At 42.8% G+C, this 13765-nt stretch overlaps 1 protein-coding gene and 1 pseudogene across 3 annotated transcripts in view; one reads left to right on the forward strand and one right to left on the reverse strand.

Annotated features, from left to right (window-relative positions):
* The window catches only part of NRXN3 (neurexin 3), a 1437186-nt gene that overhangs the window by 379228 nt on the left and 1044193 nt on the right, over positions 1–13765 (forward strand). The window lies entirely within an intron of this gene.
* On the reverse strand, positions 4824–4939 carry LOC112473882 (annotated as a pseudogene).

Below are 13765 nucleotides of genomic sequence, written 5' to 3' on the forward strand. Positions count from 1 at the left end.
TTGTATTTCACAGCGGAGGTTTTTAACCTAGGATCTCTGAACTCCTTGAAAAACGTATGCAAAATTTTGTGCGGACAAGGCAATACAGCGTAGTGGTTCAAGCCATCGGCTTTAGCCATACTCACCAGGCTGTCTGCTCTGCCACTTGCCAGGTCTCTAGCTTTGGAAAAGGTATCCTCTTGAGTTTTTCGATTTTTCAGTTTTGTGACTCAACAAGAATTGCTATTCTGTATTGTTCGTCTGCTGTCTATGATGCTGCACACTGACACTTCCCGCGGGTTCTCTTTTCTGAAAGGTGCGCCCATTTTTAGCGGCAGAAGCTCACCTAGGCCTCTGGCAAAGTGGTCTCCTGGGGATGAGGAAGCCAAGGAAATCTGGCTACTAAAATTTTGGACAGTCTCTGGTCGCCGCTGCTTGTCTTTCAGTCCGTGTGCAGTTATTTTCTGTAGATGGTTCCTCAGAGTGAAATGAACCTTCGTGTCATATCGCGCAGTCATGGAACGCGTGGACTGGCCGCAACCAGAGGGCATTCCACTTCTGCAGTCTGTCAGTCCAGATCCTTGTTTCATGAAAAGCAACCCCTTCGCCAAAGGCCTGCTTTGCTAACCAATTCTCCTGCTATCTTGTCTCTCTACCCCTTTGAATTTGCTTGATTCCTTTAAGTTCTTAAGTGAGTTCACTGCCATCCCTCATGTAAGAGTGGTGTAATATCAAAAGATGTTTATTCAGAATTTACACAATTTTAGTAGTTATATTTTATTCTTAAAAAGCAAAAGTGGCTGGTTCATGAGATGAGCACTTTGAGGATTGAGAAATATTTTTAAATGTTTTATCGTTTTAATAAACTTTAAAATTACATTTTAGCCTGTAGAAGACGGTTTAGAAATTGTTCTGTTATCTGATTTTTGTTCATTATTCAAGGAAATGTAAGAATAATAAACCCTTTATCCAGCTTTTGGAATTTTGGAAATTTTAAAACAATTATGAATCTAAAGTTAGACAGAGATGAGGGGGCACAGCCTTTATTACTACTACTACTACTACTACTACTACTACTACTACAATTACCTCATACAAGTCTTTGATGGGGAAGACTCCCTCTAGTCCAGGAATCTAGAGGCTACTTTACCCTTATGAGTCTCAGTAGCCGGCTTGAGTTATTACAATCTCTCATTTTTTATTTTTTACGCCTATAGCACATGGTCTTCCTAGGTGGTGTCCCATCCAAGTGCTAACCAGGCCTGACCCTGCTTAGTTTCCGAGATCAGATGGGGTTGTGCTCGTTCAGGGTGGCGACACAGCCTTTAAACCAGAGGAAAAATTGTGTCATAGCCCGTGTACTTTTTTTTCATAGGAAAGGAACAGGGTTATCCAGAAGACTTAGGATTTAGTTTTAGTATCAGGCAGAAGGGCCAAGAGCTGGCCTAGAGACAGCACGTAGAATTGGAGAATGTTGGAAGTGGTCAAACCTGCTGGGAGCAAGGAGGACAATAGCAAGGACGGACAGGTCCCCCAGGGAGGCCACAGAAGGAAATCCTGATAGAACGGTAATCAGGAGACTATAGACTCTTTCAGGGCACAAGCAGCAGCCTCAAGAGAACTCAAGAGAATTGATTGTCATCTTAAATCATAAAAGTACACTCAGAAGTCATGGGGAGCTCAAAGAAAGGACTTTCAGGGACCAGCATTTCTTAGTAGCTTTGTTAAAGCACCAGTGAAATTGCCGATGTTCATGAAGAGCATAAAACTTCCAGTCTCTTTGGGTAGTATGGATCTTAGGCGTGACCTGGCTCTAGGCTACTTACAGCATTTCCTGCAAGTTAGTGCTGTCTGAGGACTATTTGTTACTCATCCATGAGGATGTAACTATTGAAACTGAGGGTCACCATTTAAACACTTTGATAGCAGGGTGTGGGGACATCCAGGGCAGTGGGCTGGTCTCATTGAACAGGGTATCAACCAATTCAGTGTTTTCAAACTCACCTGGCAAGTCACACATGGCATGAGCTGCTGTATAGGCTCATGCATTGACCCGGATAGATTGGAAAGTTAAAAACTGAAACAAAACAAAATTGCTTCTTCACCACACAGGCTCTGCAAAGCCCTGATCTAGTTCAAAAGCCTTGTTTTACGTATGAGAAGATAGATGATTTATCCAAGGAAATCTAGAAAGATAGTGGCAGAACCAGAATGATGTTATACCAACTTTTTTTTTTTGTTGTTAATTAAGCAGATTATACCCAACATACTTTGTTTCCTAACACAGGGAAAACATGCAGTATACTTCAGAAATATTTCCTTAAAAAGATTAAGCATTTGAAATCTCTGGGTTCTTAAAGGTGTAATCATCCCTCCAAGGGCTCTACATTTCAGAGGAGGTTTCGCTATATATACACACACACACAACTGTATCGCCCCACAGGAAACATTTTGTACTTTTAAGTGTGTTGATCTCTTTGAGGTGTTATTTTGTTTCTGGGAATTCTTAATATAGGATCATGTTAGATGGCAATTTTCTGGGTCAGTTTTGCCCAAGGCACTCTCTAATAGTGAATTAGGTAATGAAAGAACTCTCGTGGGCACTTACAGTGCAATTCGGGGCACTGCTGGGAATAGACCACATGGGGGCTCAGGAGCTAGTGGACCTCTGGAGGCCTCGAAGCATGACTAAGCCCCCTTCACCACCCAGTTTTCTATCATCGGATGGTGTGGGGCCCAGGCAGAGCAGAGCCTGGATGGGCCCTTGTGACTCCCTGCACTCATTTCCATCAGGATCTTGGTCAGATGAAACTTAACAAACGTATGGACACTTTTCCCACTGCTCTGCTTAGGTTAAATCGGTTACCTCTTATGGGTTGAGGTTTCAATCCAACTACAAATGGGTAGTGACATGGTGGTCACAGTACCACAATCATAGCAGTATTTCAGTTGTATAGTATTACATTTTCATTTCATTGGGTCCTCACCATAACCCTATAGAGTTGGCAAGGTGACTACTACTAGATTCTTTGTTATAAGTAAGGAGAATAAAGGGCCCAAAGAGATGAGCAGATGTTGATTTTATCTCCACATTAACACACAAATCCATCCACATGTGTTCATCTCCATTGTCACTATCCAATTCTGTGCCACCGTCATGTTTCACCCGGATGATTCTAAGAGCCTGGCAACAGCCTCCCTGCTTCTCTCGTAGCCCTCCCCGACCAACTGATTATTTACGTAACAACCAGAGTGCTCTTTTTAAAGTATAAATCATACCATGGCACTGTAAGCTTGCAACCCTTTTGTGCTTCCTGCATTTTTTAGAATAAGGTCCACACTCCGTGACACGGTTTTTAAAGCCCAGCATGATCTAGCACTTGACCACCTCTGCAACCTCATCTTACGCTGCCGTCCCCTTACTCCTGACCCATTAGCCCCGTTAACCTTCAGACTCATCACGCTTGTTTCTGCCCCTGCCAGTCTCTTTCCCCCGTCCTCCCCATGGCTAACTTGTACTTATTTGCAAGCTTCAGTTTTAATTCTGCTTCCTCAAGAGGACTTCTGGAATCCTTCAGTATGATTTAGCCCTTCCCACGTTCTCTTCTGTCTCATTTCACCCTGATACCATCTTCACAGAGCTCACCACAGTTTACACTTCTGTCCACCTGGGGGCCCCTTTGTTTGAGGATTGTCTCCCTCACTAGACCACGAGCTGGGGCAGGGCAAGTTTCATGGCAACGTTGTTTACCAGCAAATATTCAGCACATTGCCTCAGAGCTGGACTCCTGTGAATATTTGTTAAGTAAAAAACGAAGGCCTAAGAGGCCCAAGAAGACACAGACGGGCAAGGGGGGTATGAGACAGTATCACTCTGCCTCTGAAAGAATCCCTGGTTCTCTTTGGTTTTGTTCTTACTTCAAACACAACTGAGGATTCCTGGAAGAACCATGTGGCTTGGCACATAGTAGGAGCTTAATACATGTCTAAGTAAGTGAATTACTACGTAATGAAAGAATGAGTGGCGTTCAGACATTATTATAAATTCCGCTTCTGGGCTTTCTGTGTTTATTGTGTTAAACCCTATGATTATGTCACTGTCCCCAAGTTGCACTGTCATCCTCCCTGCTTTCAGTGGGCTAGATATATATATATCCCTTCACCCCACCCACTTACTGCTGCACTTGAGCCCAAATCACCTCTGACCTATCATTTCCCCTTTCTCTCGCCACTGCTAAAGTCTGTTCTGAGTGAGGAAGCAGCTTGGTCAAAAAACAAAAGCCCTGATATTTTTTTTTTTCCCCCTGAAAAATACCGTCAGGAAGAAGGCTATGATTAATACACATAATTGAAACAAATGGCAGCTAACTGCAGAAAACCGTCTCCCAGCTGTTGGAGGAAGGAAATTGCTGACAGCCGGTCCCCATTGAGTGGCTACCCAAAGAGAAGAGCTGGTAGGAGCAGGAGAGAATACATGTCACAATCCTGCATCACTCCAGGGCTGTCGTTTGGGCCAGCGATGCCCTGAGGGCTCTGTCCCCTGTGTGAGCTTCACCACAAAATTGTAACATTTTTCAGGGCTGGGGCTTAGACTGAGTATTCTGTGTCTGGTAACGACTGGGCAGGTGGCTTGTCCTATGGAATGGGCTCTTAGAATCCTTAAGTCTCCGACAGCATTATTGCAAATCCTGGGTTGAATCTCATAAGGAAACAAGATGCTTCTTGATCTGTTTCAGATTTCTTCTCTCCTTTTTTTTTTTTTTTTTTGTTGAGGCAACCCTTGGTTGACCTCGCAGATTGCAAGGACCTTGTCAATGTACAATCTCTTATTTTTTTATTTTTTACGCTTACAGCACCTGGTCTTCCTAGGTGGTCTCCCATCCAAGTACTAACCAGGCCTGACCCTGCTTAGCTTCCGAGGTCAGACATTGGGCTTGTTCAGGGTAGCATGCCTGTAGACTCTTCTTTCATTCTTTCCTTGTTTATCCATCCTATGCCGAAGCGATGGGAGCACAGTGCAGAGGAAGAAGATCTGGGTTTTTGTTCTGCGTCTGCTTTGTGATCCTGAGCAGACCTTTCACCTTCCTGGGCCTCCCTCTGCTCAGTCTATAGTGTGAGATATTAGACCAGAGCTCACTGTCCTCTCAATTATGAGTCTGCGTTCAAAGAAATATATAAAGTACATGTACAAATTATAAATATACTTATAACATTGCATCTACCTACCTACCTACCTACCGATCAGTCATCTCCTACTTACCGATCGATCATCTCCTGCTGTCCCTCATTCCACTGTTTCACAGTGAGCGCCCACGCCTTACAAGGCCCTGTGTCAGTGTTAGTAGTACTAGGTCTGGTGGAGGACTTTGTCCACACATAAATCAGAAGACGAGGAACCTGAAGCTCAGCGCACTCAGTGCACAGAATCCTAGGTCACCGTGCCAGAGCTGTCCACATATTTTTGCTTTGACATTGGCAAAAACAAAACATCGTAGAAGCAAAACAAGTGAGAAGCAAAGCCTGGGGATGAGGTGTGCTATGCACGTGATGAAGCTCTTTCCTTTGGGTCTTTAGTTGGGAGAATTTTACCATGTGACACATATTCGCCCAGCACATTTACATCATGATTAGTAAGACAGCTCAGAACCCGGGCTTGAATGTGCTGGGAAGTCAGCTGAAGGACAATGTTGGCTCACCAGCTTCGGAATTAAATGCATTGCAGTCAGTGTCCCTCTGGGAAACAGTGCTCTGCGAATGCTGACTCTGGAATTGTACATGCTGAACATCAGGGCCTAGAAAATAGTTGGGAGAGAATGTTTTCCCAGAAGAACTAACCTTAGTGAGCTTTTGCTCTAGACCAATGGTCCCTAACTTTTTTGTACCAGGGACTGGTGCTCCTATGAGAACCTAATGCCTGATGATCTGAGGTGGAGCTAAGGAGGTGATGCTAGCGCTGGGGAGTGGCTGCAAATACAGATGAAGCTTCTGATGGCTCGGCCACCGCTCACCTCCTGCTGTGTGGCCCGGTTCCTAACAGGCCATGGGTACTGGCCACAGCCCAGGTGGTTGGGGACCCTTGCATTATATTGTTTTGTCACTTCATTTCATCCTCAAACAATCCAATAAGTAATGCTCTTTTCTTTATGTGAATAAGAAAACTGAGGATCAGGAAAATCTTTAATATTATAATTAAATTATGTATTATAATGTAATTATTTTATATAACTTTATTATTAAATTAATCTGACATATATAACTGCTTTTGTTCACGGTTACCCTGTTAGTTGCAGGCATCCCTAGTAACATTTTTCAGTGCGTGGATGCCAAAGAAGAAAAAGCAATTACTTTTCTCCAAACAGAAGGGGACTTCTGCAGGGATTAAATGAGGAAAATAGCATGATTAGAACTCCAGGAATTTTGCTCCTCTCTCTGCCCTCTCATTATTCCTGTGACTTTACGTATGACTCGCTTATGCCATGGCTGTGTCCTACCAGTCAGTTTTGGAACCTTACACAATTGACCTTCAAGCCCATTACTCTTGGCAACTAAGATCATCTCCTTGAGGAATTCAGTTCCAATTCCAGAAGCCAGAAGTCTGCCTGCTGCTTGATTTTCTGCAGAGGTCCTCCTCTACCTCAGTTGAGAGTCACAAGATGTTAGTGAGATCAAAAGCCACTGAATGTCAGGGAAAGTTCGAGGATCTCTGCCACCTCGTCACTGTCACCTTTTCATATGAACAACCTGCTTCTAAAATTATGTTTTGAATTTTCCATTTATTCTTGCTGCTATGGACTGAATGTTTGTGTCCTTTGCCTGCTGAAGCCCTAATCCAGATGTGATGGTATTGGGAGGTGGGGTCTTTGGGAGGGATTAGGTTTAGGTAGAGTCATGAAGATGGAGCCCCCATGGAGGATTAGTACCTTTATAAGAAGAATAAGGGAGACCAGTGCTTTCTCCCTCCCTCTCCCTCTCCATTTCCCTCTCCATTTCCTTCTCTCTTCCTCTCTTTTTCTCTCCCCGTCCTTGTTTCCCTCTCTGTCTCTCTGTATCTGTCCCCATCATGTAAGGATAAAACAAGAAGGCTGCCATCTGCAAACCAGGAAGAAGGATCTTACCAGGCACCGGGTAATCTGTTGGCACCTTGATCTTGGGCTTCCCTGCCTCTAGACCTTGAGAAACAAATGTCTGTTCTTTAACCCCCCCGGTAAATGGTGTTTGAGTATAGCATTCCAAGCTGACAAGGATAGTTGATTTGTAAGGGCTAGGAGCTGTCTTACAGATGTGGGGTTTCTTATTTTTATTGCCTTGGGAATCAACTGGCAAGTTGGTATACTGATGGTAGGGCCCGAAGAAAGGAAAAAAAAAAAATCAAGTGCATTGGAAACAATTCCAACTTTGAGACACTTTTTATCATTTTAGATGAATGTAGATAGAATGTTTACTGTGATGTTGCCCAGGTCCTTTATATAATGTCTGGATAGCACCTTAGCTGCATGTGGATAATGTGTTAGGCAGCTAGAAAAATAACCTGCTTGAACTGCTCCTGATATATTCCCCTTCCCTCTTGTGTCTTTGTTCATGGTAAGTGCATCAATATAGAGCAGCTAGCAAATGAACGCTTCTTTATCAGAGGTGCGTGCGGCTGTGCTGGATGCCACCACATCTCAGAACAGCAGCTATGGCAGAAGGGGGAATCACTGATAAGCAGGTATGCCCTTTCCCAGACTGGATGGTGTTTATTGGTATCTGGGAATCAGAATGTGGAGGAAGATGAAAGGAATGTCTTAGTTTATTGTGCTGGAAATTACATTGAAAGCCAAGTTAAAAAAAATGTTGATGATGATGATTGATGATGATGATTGATGATGATGATGATGATGATGATGATGATGATGATTTGCCAAGTGCTTACTATATGCAAGGCTCTGGTCTAACCGCTTTACATATCTTATTTCATAAACCTCACTGCAACTCCAGGTGAGACATATTATTATATTACTACACCCAATTTTTAGGTGAGAAAGCTGAGGCTTAGAGAGTTTAACTTCCTAAATTCACAGAGGTTAACCCTGAGAGTCAGGATGAGAGCTTTGCTCAACTCTCTAGGAGATGCCAAAGAAGAGTCTCCATCAGTTTGGGAGGGATTGTAATTCTGGAGGTTCCAATCTTTCTCTCGTCTCCAGAAGGACTTGCCAGTATTTTTTATGGGAATGTTTAACTCCTTTGAGTTGTCAGCTGTTGGGGTGAGGAAGAATGTGGGCTCGGGTGAAGACTGAACCCGAGTCACGTTCAGTCTAAGCCCAGAACTAGAAAGGCAGAAAACTAGCAACATTTAGAGCATGAAGAATTAGTTTTTGGAGCACTATTTGCTTTTGCATAGTCATCCAGTTATGTAGTACCTTGAGAAATTTCTTTCTGTTTTCCAGATGAGAAGCATGAAAAAGTAAGACACTTAGCATTTCTCTCTCTCCAATGAAATCTTGGTGTTAACTTCATTCATTATATATTTTCCAAATTGAGTCTTGTTAGGCTAAAATTTACTTTTGCACAGTGTGAGTTGGGGGAGTGTTTATAAAACAAAAAGAGAAGATGGTTACTCTGTTTTACGAGGTCAAGTCAGAAAATTAGTACCAATCCCCACTACTTCAGGACAATTATTTGTATTCAAATAACAAATGCGCTAATTACAAAAGAATGTCCATTTTTAAATTGCTTGCAAGATTTTCTTATATCCTTGGAGATAATAAATTGACATTTCTCTCGAAAAGCATTTGTTAATTTTTTAATTCAATCATACCAATCTTTCTTCCAATTAGGAGAAATTAGTGAGATTTTATTCTATTAAATTGTATGTAAGTGCTGTTGTCCTTGCTTGGATGATTAGCTTTCACTTTAATGCCCTCTGTTTTGGTTGATGCATTTCCTCATTTGCATCTATTATTTGGTGTAGCTTTTAAAAGCTGCCACTTTTAAGCAAGATGGACTGATATCTCAAATGAATTTGGACATTTGGACACTTGTGACAGTGGGTTTGGCACTATAAAGGTGGTGGACTCTTGCAAATTTAAGTGGAGGGTGTGTACTTACAATCAATCTATTAGTTCTAAAACATTGGTTCCCTGGGATGGGACTTTTCTAGGTGGCAATCAAAGAAGTTATTGCCATAATTTAAAGTTAAGGGGTGGAATGGGATGGACCTGGATCAGTGCCTTATAGTCCTGCTATATGTGTGATTACCTGGAAATTTTGGCTACCTTATAGATCCCTAGTTGAACAATCTTTCAGGTAGTATCCACTGCCTTCATTTCTTACCTAAGGCAAAACCCATGCATGCCTTAGGACAATAAACAAACATGTTTCACAATGGCGATGGCAGACGTATTGAAAAGATTCCTTGGCAGATCTCATATCACATTCTGCGGACCTTTTGGTCTGTGCGATGGTTTCTGGAGCTGAAGCATTTTATTATGTAAAATTCAGCCAGTTTGTCTTGTGATCCCATGGAACCCTTTTACTATGACCAGAGGATATGTATTTGGGACTCCCTCGGAGGTTTTTTTTCTCTTCCTTTTGATCCCCCAAAGCAATCGAGCTTTGAAAAGGAATCCCAGGAACACTGAACTGCCTTGTATTGACTTCGACACTCTCTTACAGCCTATAACCAACATTGCTTCTTAAAGTGGCATCTTACAGTGATGTAGGGGGGACACCCCTGTGGGCGCAAGGTGATGTGGGCACAGAGCAGGGAGGCCACGGGGTGGCAAGGTTTGTGGGAGAAATGTTCTAGACTTTGTATTTTTCAGCCTTTCCATGTTTTTATTTTGTAAACTTTGCAAGGCAGGAGCTCTGTCTTAGAAATTCTTGTCCTTTGGCATTAAGCTCCTTTGAAGTAACTGACGTGGTTTATTTTGTTTGAAGATTTAAAGTGTAATTTTTCATAGGCTTCTAATAGTAGTTGCCATCATTTATTACTTACTAGTGATCCCAGCAGAGTGCTAACGGCTTTCCATGTATTACATCATTGAGTCTCCACAGCAAAACTGTGACTTATAAGTTATTATTTTTCTAATTTGCAGATGAGTAAACTGAGGTTTAAAGAGGTTGAGTATTTTCTTGAAAAACCAGAGGACTTCTGAGATTCTCTTGGACTCCAAAGCTTGAGCGATGCTTTTTTTCAGTATTTCCTTCCTTTATATGTTCTGTATGTTAACTCAGTGTTTTCCTGGCCCCTGGGTTACAGCACTCAGATTTCATGGCAACTTATGGTTCTGTTCTCTAGAAATCTTCAGTAGCCTTGATTATTAATACTTCCTTCTTTTCATTGGAGAAGAAGGGTTTTAAAAATGGGCGACATTTTACTTAAGAAAAGCCTTTGGCTGTCTCTTAGAGTGTGAAACAACATCTGACAACTCTCAAGTCGCATCGACTTGTTCGCTGACATGTTTACCCCCACTCTCTTCGTGCAGAGAGTTTGAGGACTGGCCACAGTAGATCCCATTTTCTATACTAGCACATATACCCCTCATCACACAACTAGGATGTGAGCGGAAAGGAGGTTCGTGGATATAAGGCTGGGCACCCAATGGGCACATAATGAATCTTTGATTATTGCGCCCCCTCCTTGGCTTGCAGCCCAATGTAGATTTTTCTCTTCGCTGTGGTTGAGAACTGACACCTGCAGATTTGTTTGTTTTACATATGTAGCTGAGTCGTCAAAGTGCTTTCTCCACCTCAAATGGAGGCAGGGCAAGCATTATGGCAATTGCTAGGAGATGTGATTTGAGGGACTCTGTGGAGGCCTCCCAACCAAAAAAATAGTCCTTCTGATGCCTGAAATTTCACTATTATGTCCCTAACAAAATACTATTTTTGGTGCCTCTAAAAGAGCATTAAGTAAGGTGCTGAATTGCACTATGCTTTCTCTAAGGAGGTTAGGGTTGTGTTCTCTCAATCAATCAATCTCAATCTGTGTGTGTGTGTGTGTGTGTGTGTGTGTGTGTGTGTGTGTGTGTGTGTGTGTGTGTGTGTGTAGTTTGTGATTGATAGAAGACCAGGAATGCTAATAAGCCATGCCAAAGGAAGGTCACTGGCAACCTCCTTGAACTTTCCAGGGAGGCAAACACTTTTGGAAATCAGGCTGGATTACCTGTTTCTGGGAGGGACTCAGACAAAGAAGGCCCTACACACATGAGCTGAAAGGGAGCCTTTCTCACATCCAGACTGGCAGGATGTATGTTAATTCCTCCACAGGAAGTGAAGGAGAAATGATGCTTGACAATCAGCTGCAGCTTTAGACTTTCCCCCAGGCCTGAATCCCTGAGAAGTTACAGTGGGCTTGAAGGCTTCAGATGAGGCATCAAGTGATTGATGTCATTCCATGTGTGCATAATCTTCGAGGTTGCCCAGTGAGGCTGTGTAGGGTAAAGGGTGAAGGCTTTGGGGTCAGCCAAAGCTGGTCGTGAGCCCTAATGCTGCCTCTTACCAACTGAGCCACGGTGGCCAGATTACAAAGCCTCAGCCGTCATGTCTGTAGAACAGAGACTATAAAAGACTCACCTGTCAGAATTGTGATAGTTCTGTGAGATAGTCCAGGCAGGGAGGTGAGCCCAGCATGTGGCTGAGAACAGGTTGCTGCCATTTTATTAAACATTTTATCCCTATGGCCAGTAAAAAGCAACCTCCAAGGAAACAAACCACTGGGAGTTAGTGAATTTAGGGAACCACTTAGAACCATGGGAGAAGGAACATGGCCTCCAGCAATCCTCAAGTCTTCTCAGATTCATCTCCCTTTACATTGCTTGTTAGATGATGAGTTCTAATGATAGTGTATAGCTCTCCTCTGTCGGGGGACTGAGCCCTATCTGTGTCTGAAAAAGCACCCGTGTCTGCATAGTTTGTGTCATATTCAACATGGCTGGGGAAATGAAATGTGCCTTTCACAGATCTGCCGAAAACAGTCATGGCACTTCCTAAACTTTCCCGAGAGTTAAAGGGATGGATCGTTATTTCTTCCCTTCGCAACAAATATCAAACTTAAAAAAGAGAATTCCATTTTGCATTTGGACATGGATGTTTGTTTATAATTTGATTGCAGAATATTGAGAATGCCCTGACCTCTTGGTGGATGGATGGATGGATGGATGGATGGATAGATAGACAGACAGACAGACAGATAGATAGATAGATAGATAGATAGATGTCCCTAAATATGGCCTATGTCAGTGTCAGATAAAAGTTGTCCATGTAGCTCAGATGCTATGGGAAAAGGATGCAGTTTGGTAAGCAGTATTGACATAAGGAATGTGTTTATGGGGTCTTCAGAGGCCTATCTCCACTACAGGGGGCCTTGAGGAATAGGTATGGGGCCATTGCTCACCTGTGTTATTGAGACAAGGAGCTTCTCTTTCAGAGAGTACCTGAGGTCAAGAGCATCTCTACTACTTGGAATGGCTGTCAGGGCTCACGGAGAGTGGAGAGGCATTTATACACCACAAGCTATTGCATGCCATAGCTTTCTCCTTTTCTTCCCCTCTTTATATCCTCTGACTGGCATGACTCTCAGATTTATTAACAGCTTTTTCATGACTTCAGCTTTTCCATCAGGAAGAGAAAGAGGACCGGGAAAATCCAATTTTCTTGTGCGTGGCCCTCTTCACCATCTTGGTTTGTCTTTTGTTTCCCTTCCTTTTGCTTTTTCACGTTTAAAAATTTGTGTGTTGCCGCTTTGCATGAGGCTTGAGTTTCTTTTACTTCCTCCCTCCCCTTAATTGTTTCGGTGTTTTTGTTTCCCCCTGGACTTGGGCACAGTGGGCAAGGTCAGCTGTCAAGAGGGCTGCACATCACCGACGCGACTTTCAGAACTTTGCATGGGAACATTAAGCAGCATTCCCTCCCTGATGTCACAGAGTCTCCACCGCTGCACGGGGACGAGAAAAAGAAGCTCAAAGAGTAGAAAAAGGCAATCCACATCAAGTTATTGGCTTAGCCACGCAAGCACCGAGCAGCACACTAACCCAGAGCGCTTCTCCAGGGGCAGATGCTGCCCAGTGCTTGCTCCAGTGACTCTGGGACATTGATGTACATCTACATCTGGATGTGACACACATGCAGGAGGCCTTAGAGAAAGGACTTAACTGGGAATTAGACATCCAGTGTCCTGGAGATCAAACTTCTTGTCATCCCTTCAGTTATCAGGTTCATGTGTCTACCTGATAGTTACTTTGCAACTAACTCACTTATGTAAAAATCAGAAAGCCCGAGTTCTGGTTTCAGCTCTATTACTAATTCCATTGGATGAACACTGGACTATACTAGGCTTATAAAAAGAAGTAGAAAATATGATTTTAAAAGTACTTTCCATTGCTAAGGCAAGATTTCATCTTACCAACTCTACATGAAATGAGGAACATCTTTCTCCTTGGGCATGGATATGAAAACCGGCTAATTCCTTTTTCTCTAAGTGCCTTGAGGTAAACCAAAGTCAGAGTTCTTGGAACTCATCCATATAGCCTGTCAGTCAGGAAATTCATGATGAAATAATGCAGAGCTTTTAAAGAAATGATGGGTGTCTTTCGAAATGGAAGAAAGGAGAAAAATTATACGGATAATAATACCATCGAGTCGCATAATTTTTTTATGTATTTTCAAAGCCCATTCACACTTCTTAATGACTTGGTTTAAGGATATTCTCTACCATAGCCTACACTAGGTAGGTGACATGTCAAAATCTGATGGACCTCTTCTGTTTTCACTGACAGCCTACTACATGATGAGTGCTTTCAATACA

Source organism: Pteropus alecto, unplaced genomic scaffold (assembly GCF_000325575.1).
Source record: "Pteropus alecto unplaced genomic scaffold, ASM32557v1 scaffold8, whole genome shotgun sequence".
NCBI lineage: Eukaryota > Metazoa > Chordata > Mammalia > Chiroptera > Pteropodidae > Pteropus > Pteropus alecto.